The sequence below is a fragment of the Hibiscus syriacus genome, unplaced genomic scaffold, assembly GCF_006381635.1.
Source record: "Hibiscus syriacus cultivar Baekdansim isolate YM2019G1 unplaced genomic scaffold, ASM638163v2 tig00012420_pilon, whole genome shotgun sequence".
Taxonomy (NCBI): Eukaryota; Viridiplantae; Streptophyta; class Magnoliopsida; order Malvales; family Malvaceae; genus Hibiscus; species Hibiscus syriacus.
In genome coordinates, this window is record NW_024062275.1 from 6,731 (window position 1) to 16,175 (window position 9,445).

The 9,445-nt window shown below is 31.7% G+C and overlaps 1 pseudogene; it reads right to left on the reverse strand.

The window, feature by feature from the left end:
• Positions 1 to 1,678: 1,678 nt before the first annotated feature.
• On the reverse strand, positions 1,679 to 8,050 carry LOC120205392 (annotated as a pseudogene).
• Positions 8,051 to 9,445: the final 1,395 nt, after the last annotated feature.

The window sequence follows — 9,445 nt, forward strand, 5'->3', positions numbered from 1 at the left end:
CTAAAGCAAGACACAATCGGAAAAAAAATGGAGTTAGGTACTTCCCTTGTTCCGTTTACCTTGAAGGGGGGAAGGAGGGGATGCAAGCATTGTTAGCGTTGTTCATGAAGGTAATTCAAACCTTCTCATCTTATTTCTCATGTTCTATCTCTTCTATTTTCCTTCCAGTTCTATGGCTTCAAATACAGCATTTCTATTTTTATTTTTATTTTTGTGTTGAGTTAGGGGTGAGCAAAACTCAACTCGACAAGAAAAACTAAATTTGGAATTGACTCAACTCGAGATGATTTCGAGTTGTAATTTCATAAACTCGACTCGAAAAAATTTCAAATTCAAATCGAGTTGTAAAATACTGCTCGAATAACTCAAAGTTTTCAGTAATTAGTGGATAAGTTATCAAATTTGAGTTAAATCCCTCAATATATATATATATATATATATATATATATATATATATATAAATATACAAAAATAAATATAAAAAAAGATATGTGTTGCATATAATTATAAGAAACCATTTAAATTGAAATTAAATAATACCATAATATTATAAATATTTATCATTAAATTTAAATAGAAAATCAAAAATTCGATTCGAATTTTATAAACTCAACTCGACTTAAAAAATTTGAAGTCAAATTCAAGTTATAAAATAGAACTTCAATTCGAATAACTCGAAATTTTTTTACTCTCAGTTGAACACTTACCCCTAGTTGAATCCAACTAGATAAGATGGATGGAGCGGTGACAACAGCAAAACCAGATGACAGTGAGATTTACATAACTTTCCAAAATTGGTGATCAAAACTAGATAGAATTGAAATGACTGGAGGTGTTTATCGAGCGAGTTTGGCATTGTTTAACTCGTGTTCTTTAAAAAATTTTGTTAATCGACTTATTTCTCGTTAAGCTCATTAAAATTTTGCTCAACTCATGCTCGTTAAGAAAACTTGTTGCTCGAATCGTTGCTCTTAAGCTTGTTACTCGTTAAGCTCGATGCTCATTACTCGCCTCGTTATTTGTTATGCTCACCGAAATTTTCACCTTATTTTCTTAACTATGGGTAAAATCGACTAATACTATATAAGACTTAATATGTTTAACCAAAAAAAATTATCAAAATAGTGTATGAAGTAATTTTAAAATTTAAACTTCAAAGTAAAAATCCACAAATATATTAAAATAATAAATAAGGTTTGATATTTGAGTGTGTAAAATAACTTCTTAAGATAACTACTAAAATATTATATATAAAAAAATTAAAAACTTGTTCACAAACTTGTAGAATAGAGTTGGACTTTACACTACTCAACTCGAGCTCGACTTCGACTCCCGAGTCGAGTTTTTACCAAACTTTAACCGAGTTAAACTCCAACTGCTCACGAGTTACTCAACTCATTAAGTACCCTTAGAAATGACAAGAGTAACCAAACTTGGAGATTACCGTAAACATTATTAAAGACCGTTATATCAACAACTCTAATCATACTCTTCTTCTAGATTCTATAATCACAGGCCTCCCTTAGCAAATTGCACAACAGTGTTGCTAATGGGTTGTTTCAATCCCAAACTGTTCTCACAAAACCGAGTCAATTTTATACCAGAATAATGAGAAACATACTGAATTTGAAGCACAACTAACCACTTGCACAAAAAAGAGGTACCTACCGAAACATGGTAAACACAACAGTATTGTTTATTACAAGTATTAATCCATCCATCTTAACATCACAAGCTTTTAACATACACTGCAAATGTCAAAGGATTCGGCAGTAATTAGTTCATTGTCTCAGGAATAGATATAGCTAATAAAAACAGCAAGTGCAAGGTTGATCACAATTTAGTTCATTGTCTCAGGAATAGATATAGCTAATAAAAACAACAGTGCAAGGTTGATCACAATTTCTTTTGAAAGAAATCATGGCAATATTGTTGGAGCGCTTATTCCTCTTCCTCGGCTTCCTCCAGCCATTTGATAAAGGGCTCCAGAGACTTCACAAGGGTTTGCCTGCAATAAATTCCAGTATATTATAAAAGATGATGTAGAAATGAATTCAGTATTCTGATTCTCAACTATAAATTCCAACCAACCATTCAAGCGCTAAACATACTGATGATACCTCACAATACTTTTCAATGACAGCAAATATAACTTGAATGCATACCTGCCCTTCGGGTTTGTTCCTTTGCGGAACCAGTGAAGAATGGTGTCTTCTGCAAGAACATCCTGGTCATAGAGAGACCTCACGATCTCAGGGAATAGCTTCATCAATTTTGCATCCTCATAGCATTGCATCTGAACCTTATATATAAGTTCCAGCTCAAGTTTGCCACTGGTGCAGAAGGAACTTAACAGCGTTGCCCATGTTTTGACCTTTATCATGAAAATATCTCCCAATTAACTTGGTCCACCATTTATTATTAAAAAATACAATTTTAGTTTAGCAATAGTTATCCGAAAATTCTCCAAGAAAGCTATTTGAATCTAGTCCAGCAAAACTACATCTTTAATCAAGCACTGTTGTAGGGGCAAGTATTAGAATTTAACAGGTACATGATAGCTAATTAACAAGTGGGGACAAGTAACAGTTGGACTTATGCACAGGTCAGATAGTTATGCATTCACGTTAACATTATCAATGTTAGGGAAGATATCCATTAAAAATAATCAATTCCATCCACCAGGTTATGAATGCTTCCCAAGCCCAAACAATAAGAAGCTCAAGTTTGATTCCGAACGCGAGACTCAAACCTAAGCTCAAGATTGATCGAGTTCTAATTTCAAACCTTATCCTTGATTCAAAATAAAGATCAAACTATTACTGCTCATTCGATAGGGCTCATTTACATAGTAAAAACGTGCTTGAATCCCATTCTTAACTTCAAACTCGATTACCTATACTAGCTCAACTGAGATTCGTTTTCATTACTAATTTAAAACAATAATAAATTAAAAAAAAATGATTGAGCTCACAAACCACTTGAGCCGGGACCAAGACCAAGACAAACTAACGCTTTCAGACAGAAAGCCACTAACTTGTGAGCACATCTCATTTACAGCCATACATCAGAAGTCATAAAACAATGAATCAGAAAAGTAGTCAATGTAAGATGGCAAAGACCAGGCAATAACACACCAAATCAACAGTATTAAGCAAACTATAGAATTAGGAGATGAAAAATACAACTAAAGATGTTATCATTAAAACAGAAACCAAATTGGCACGTACTGATACTCTACAAACTAAACCACAACAAATTTATTACTTGGTGCATAAGCATCAATTCTCCCCTAACTTTCCCTTAGATTACGGTCCCAAGAGAGTAGTTACCCAGTTTTCTTTATAAATATGAGGTAATACAAGGCAGTATCTGTTAAAAAACTCTCAATCATTTGACAATAATGCTCACACCCCTGGCATCTGTGATGCTCGAACCCGGGACATCAAGGGATAACAACAAGTCCCTTAACCACTGAGGTCATTTGGTGTCCCAAATCCAAATAATTAAATCAAGGAAAGGAGATAAAGAAATATGTATAAGGCACTCTGGATTAGCATATCCACATCTCTGTGCATGCACACATCTTATTTAACAAGAAAAAAGAGGACAAAGCAAAAGAGAATGGATCAAAAGTAAGAACACTCCATGGTTTCTGAACCATCAGTGGGTCATAATAGTACTAATCTATAGTAGTTGCAAGAGTTTCAACACATTTTACTGACCATTTGCATCTAGGTTGCAGCTAGCACCCTCCTTTATGATGCTTTTCTATGATTAATATTCTAACACATTTGCCACAAATGTGGAATATAGTGATTTCCTAAATGAATGTGTCTTGGAATTTTGACCTTGATTTCAATAATGCTAGATACTGGTAGATTGCTTTTATTTCATTCTGCTATGTTGCTAAATTCCTGATCTCCTATGATACATTGAGGTTCAATCTAACGAGGTAAGGGAAAAAATTTTAGCAGACAATCTATTACCTGTCGCAATGCAGAATTGGCATTCTGCTGTTGGTTTTTTCCAGACCACTGAACAGCATCCATCAATACATCCCACAGAATTCGTACAACCTCAATATCAGGTAAATTAGCATCTTTGACACGTAGCTTAACAATTTCAATGACTTCAGATATGTCAGATTCCTCTGCTATCAGGGTTGTCAAAGCAGACTTCATATCCTTCAGTTTTGCCTCAAATATTTTATTCTCTTGTATTCAACCAAAGGCACCAAACCTGCCTTGCTGAAAATCAACATAATTAGGCAAATAAGTTGAAACAGTCAAAGGCACATCATATAGAAAGACAACATGAATGCATTCGCAAACCCAAAGATTCAACCACAGATTGCAACAATGTCACAAACCATATTTAAAGAAATAAAGGAGCATTTGATGATGAATCGATACCAAAAAAAACATCTTCCTTGTTTTATGTTTACTGAGAATGAAAGATGGAACTGCAAAAAGGATGGAAATCCTTCTAGTACAGGATAATTCAATCCATTGAATATGTTGGATTTGATAAGATAGGATGATTAGTATTCTCATATTCTCTCCCTTCTTGTGAAAAGTTGCATAAAAATTTTGGTTTAAACCAATATATTTTCCTCACTAACATGGTATTACTTGGTGGCAAATTTTCTGATTCTCAAACCCTAACCCTTTTTTTTCAAAAAGGAAGCCTCGATCAATGAATCTTTTCCTATCGATCCAAAGCCTTCAATTAGTTTTTTGTGTTAGGTGATGGCTTCGATTTTCATTTGTTAAGATTCAGCTTTTCTATTATACACATCAAAATTGAGCAACTCTCATTTTCAGCACAGATCAATTTTTTTGTATTATATTCTTCTAATAGATTGACTGCAAAGGGGAAAAACAGAACCATATTCTTAGTCAATTATGTCCATGTGAATATTCAACTCTCAATGTTAGTGTTTTGTTTTAAGCAAGCCTCACAGTTTGGGATACGATAAGAAAGCATAGCCAGCAGAAGACACATCAAATAAATACAAGAATGGTGTAATATACACGACCCATTTAATATGCAGACCATGTTCATCTTCATGATGAAGGTTAATACTACTTGGTAGCAAGTGTGATTAAATATCTCATGAAAAACATGGGTTTAAGTACAAGATCCTATGACTCTAATCCGCGTTAATATCTAAAGTAGCTCTTTATATAGTCTTATGTGTTAATATCTAAAGTAGCTCTTTATATAGTCTTAGGAAGTGGTTCTTGGAAGAAATAAAAACATTGAAGTGGATTGTCATCTAGTTTGAGACAAACTTATACAAAATATGATCTATCCAGTCAATTAGATGTACGGACCAACTAGCAGACTAGCTTTATTTGAAAAAAGAAGGAAGAAGAAGAAGAAAACAGACTTGGTCTATAAAAATCTTTACATGTTTACTACTTATAAATTCAAATATAAATACATAGAAGCCTACCACATTCATAAACACTACTTATCCCGGGAACAAAACAACACACTCCTATCTCAATATTTCTGGAACAACCAAATCACAAATGGTATTAGGCGTACATGCACTTACTCACACGAAACCCACAACAAAGAAAGGTTCAATCATCTAAGCAATTATGCATAACACTCAAACTACCATTGTTATTGTAAAAAGCATGCAAATATGTTTTTAAAAATAAAGCCTGTCACAAGTTAAATTATAAATTGGCATTCTTGTTATTTTAAGTCTCTACTTTCTTCCTACAAAACTTCTCTAACTGCAGAAGGCACGGAACCTTAGAAATTGGGAGAAGCAAGGAGATTTAAAAAGCAAAATACCCATCACAAACCAGAATACTTACGTGAAATGCTCAGAAAAACCTTCAGCAGACCGCTTAGCAGAAGGGAAGAACTCCATGAGATTGTCCTCCATTTTCCCTCGCTTCAGAATTGAAATTAAATCCTCCAGGCTATTATCCACCAGGTACTCCTTGAAGAAATCTGTTATGAATGGAAGAACTAGTCCTTTACCCACAAGATTATCCTTGAGTAGCGGCTGGAACACAGCCTCCGGTGGCAACCCTGACAATTTTTGGGAGAAAGCAAGAGCTGTGAAAATCGCGAGCTTCTTCCTTTCATTTTCCTCAAAAAGCTCCAATGATTGCAAGAATCTTCGCATAACATTTCAAGATTCTTTATCAAAAAAGGTTTTCGGCGTAGGATTTTCTGTACATAGATCACGGAAGGCAAAATGGCTTCACGATTAGCCTCGCACTCTATAATAGAGTATGGGTGTCGCTCCCCCTCATCAGGTTTAATTGTGCCCGGTTGTGTGCGCCCTCCAGTGAAAGCAACCTACAATTGCCAATTTAATTCACTACAAAACAATAATACTAAATACAACCAAGAAAAAACCAATTATAGTGAAACAAACGTAGCCTTCGAAGGAAAATATGAAAATGTTGATATTTCGGTATAAAAAAAGGTTACCTCAAAGAAGGTGTCACCGTATCTTGAGAAGTTAAGATCAGAAGATTCAACGTTCTTGGCAACAAGTTCCTGAACAAAACAAGTGTTTGATCAGCAAGTCACAAGATAAAGAACAAGAATTCCAGAATCACACTTAAGATGAAACCTGGGTTACAGATATGTAAATTTTGCATTATGATATTTACCACTTACCAGGTCACCATCATTATCCAAATAGATCTGGACCACTACATCAGCAAAGGCTGCAGGGTCCAGGGGAGCAGCAATATTCCGTTTGCGGGTCTTAATCCGCGTTCCGCTACACAAAACATAAATAGAAATTAAGCAAGAATTTAAAATAACAAAAGAAACATCAAGGACACACTAGTAAGGTTCTTATACTGTTAGCATATTAGTTTTTCTTCATATTTTTTTGTCCCTCCATGAAAAAAATTGAAAGGTGAAAGTTTATTTACTTATTTGTATCAAACATAACAGTAGGACGTCTAGCAGAAAGACAAATAAATTCGCAGCCAAGAGCATGAACTTTGGTTTATCATTTCAAAAGTTACAAAATGGTCTCTTAACTATATGACATTACTTTGTTGAGTCCCGACTATTAAAAGTTATAAAATAGTAACTCGGCTATTCATATGTTCTAAAGTCGTCATTTTATGTTAATTGATGGTAGTCTGAGTTAATCATTAACATACTGATTTTGATGGGATAAAATATGGTCCTAAAGTCTTAAAACGATTATCGTATTTCATTGGAACGTATGAATAGCAATTTTGTAACTTTTAATAGTCGAGTAACTAAATAAAGTAACGCCCTATAGTCGGGACCATTTTATAATTTTAATATAACTAAACAAAGCAACGCAGTGGACCATTTGTGTACTTTACTCAAAAAATTGTAATGGAAGTTAACTTACCCAAGAGTGGGTTTCTCCTTCGAGCTGCAAGCCAAAACCAAAAGCGCAATCAGTGAAATCAATTAGTGAGGAATCAAAAATAAAATTGAACATTTCTCACGGGGAAAATTATACAAAATGCATAAACATTTAAAGACCAAATAAATAAATATATAATAGCTCTAACATTCAAACCATCAAATCTCAAATAAAAAAAGGCAGTCTTTATACTAAAGAAGGAAACCCAATTCAACGAAATCAAAGATAATATTTTTTAAGAAAACAACATATTTTTAAAAAAAAGAGGCTTAAGAACAAACCCTTCAGAGGACTGATAAAATAGCTTCCGGAAAAGTCCCAAGAATCAAGACACGATTACAAGAGGAAAAAAATAACTAAAAAATTCAAAAATATATATGCTTAAGAAAACCCCAAATTATAACACAAAGATCAATAAAAAAGCGAATCGATTATGTGCTGCGAATGCAAAAAGAAACCCTAACAGATCTCTGGTCAAGAAAAATAAAATTAGAAATCTGAAGAGAAAGAGAGAGAACCTCATAAACCAAGACAAAGAAAGGATCGGAGGAGACGAAGGTCACGTTTTTAGAGATTTTGGGAGGAAAAACAACAGATACCGATGCAGCCAAAAGACGAGAGTGCGAGGATAGTTTCTCGACAATGATTTTTATAATTATATTTATTATTTATTTATTACTTTCTGAATTATTATTTACAAAATACAAATAACATATATTTGCAAATAAAATTAGAGTAAATTACATATTTAATATTTAAACTATCACTTTTATTCTTTTATAGTATCTAAACTTTTAATTTATTCAAAATCATATCTAATATTTATTTTTGTTTCATTTTAGTACTCATCGTTAACATTTTGTTTCATTTTAGTACCCTCTATTAATTTTTTATTTCATTTTAGTACATACTGTTAACTTTTTATTTCATTTTAGTACCTAAATTTTTAACGGTGGGTACTATAATGAAATAAAAAGTAAAATTTAGGTATGATTTTGGAAAATTAAAAGTTTAGATACTAAATAAAAAAAAGTGATAGTTTAATACTAAATATGTAATTTACTCATAAAATTATGCGATGAAAAAAAGCTAACGATTTTTTTTTTTGGATAGGTTGGGCTTAGCATGGTTATTGGTATTGGTACCCCTCTTTAAGCTAAAAGCTATGTTTTACTATAATTTTAATGTTATCTATCAATTTTTGAATTTTGTGGTTAAAAATGTAATTTGAATATCCACACAAAAGAAATGAAAATTTAATGCTCTCATGCATAAGGTGGGATTATTATTTTCTAAAAAATATATAATTTTTAGAAAAGCATCTTTTGTATCAAAAACGTTTTTAAAATAAGAGGCGTTTAATTCGTATAAAAATCATTATTACGGGGAATGATCTTTTCGGAATTATATTTTAATGTTTGGTTCACGGAAAATATATTTATTAAGTAATAATTTATTATCATAGTAGCATTTTTTTTTTTAAATTGTGGAATGTAATTACCTCCAAATTCTTATATCATGAATAATTCCTACCACTTTACACAAATACCCTTAAAATAATTAATTTTTTTTCATATGGATCATTCTCAATTTTTATTCTTCGTGATTTACTCAAAATTATAAATTTAATAACAATAATATAAAGAGTTTAATTTAGTAAAAGATTAATAAATTTGAGTAGTTAATTATTTTGTATTTTTAATATTTAATATATTAGTCATTTTATAATTTTATGAGGTGAAAATGTTATTATTGTAAAAATGTAATTACTTAAAATAATGTTTAATTTTGAGTTATTAACAAATAGATCTTATACTTTAAAAATAACATATTTATCCACTCGAGATAATAATATTATTTTTTATATTATATTTTATATAAATATAAGTTTGATATATTAATTATATGTTAAATGTATTTTCTTTAAACTTAGATAGTGTGACAATTAAAATATTTTTTGTAAAATTTTTATTCAAATATTTATAATTTAATATTAACATTTTACTTGTTAAAAAATGTATATCACAAGGATAATTTGGTAAAATATGC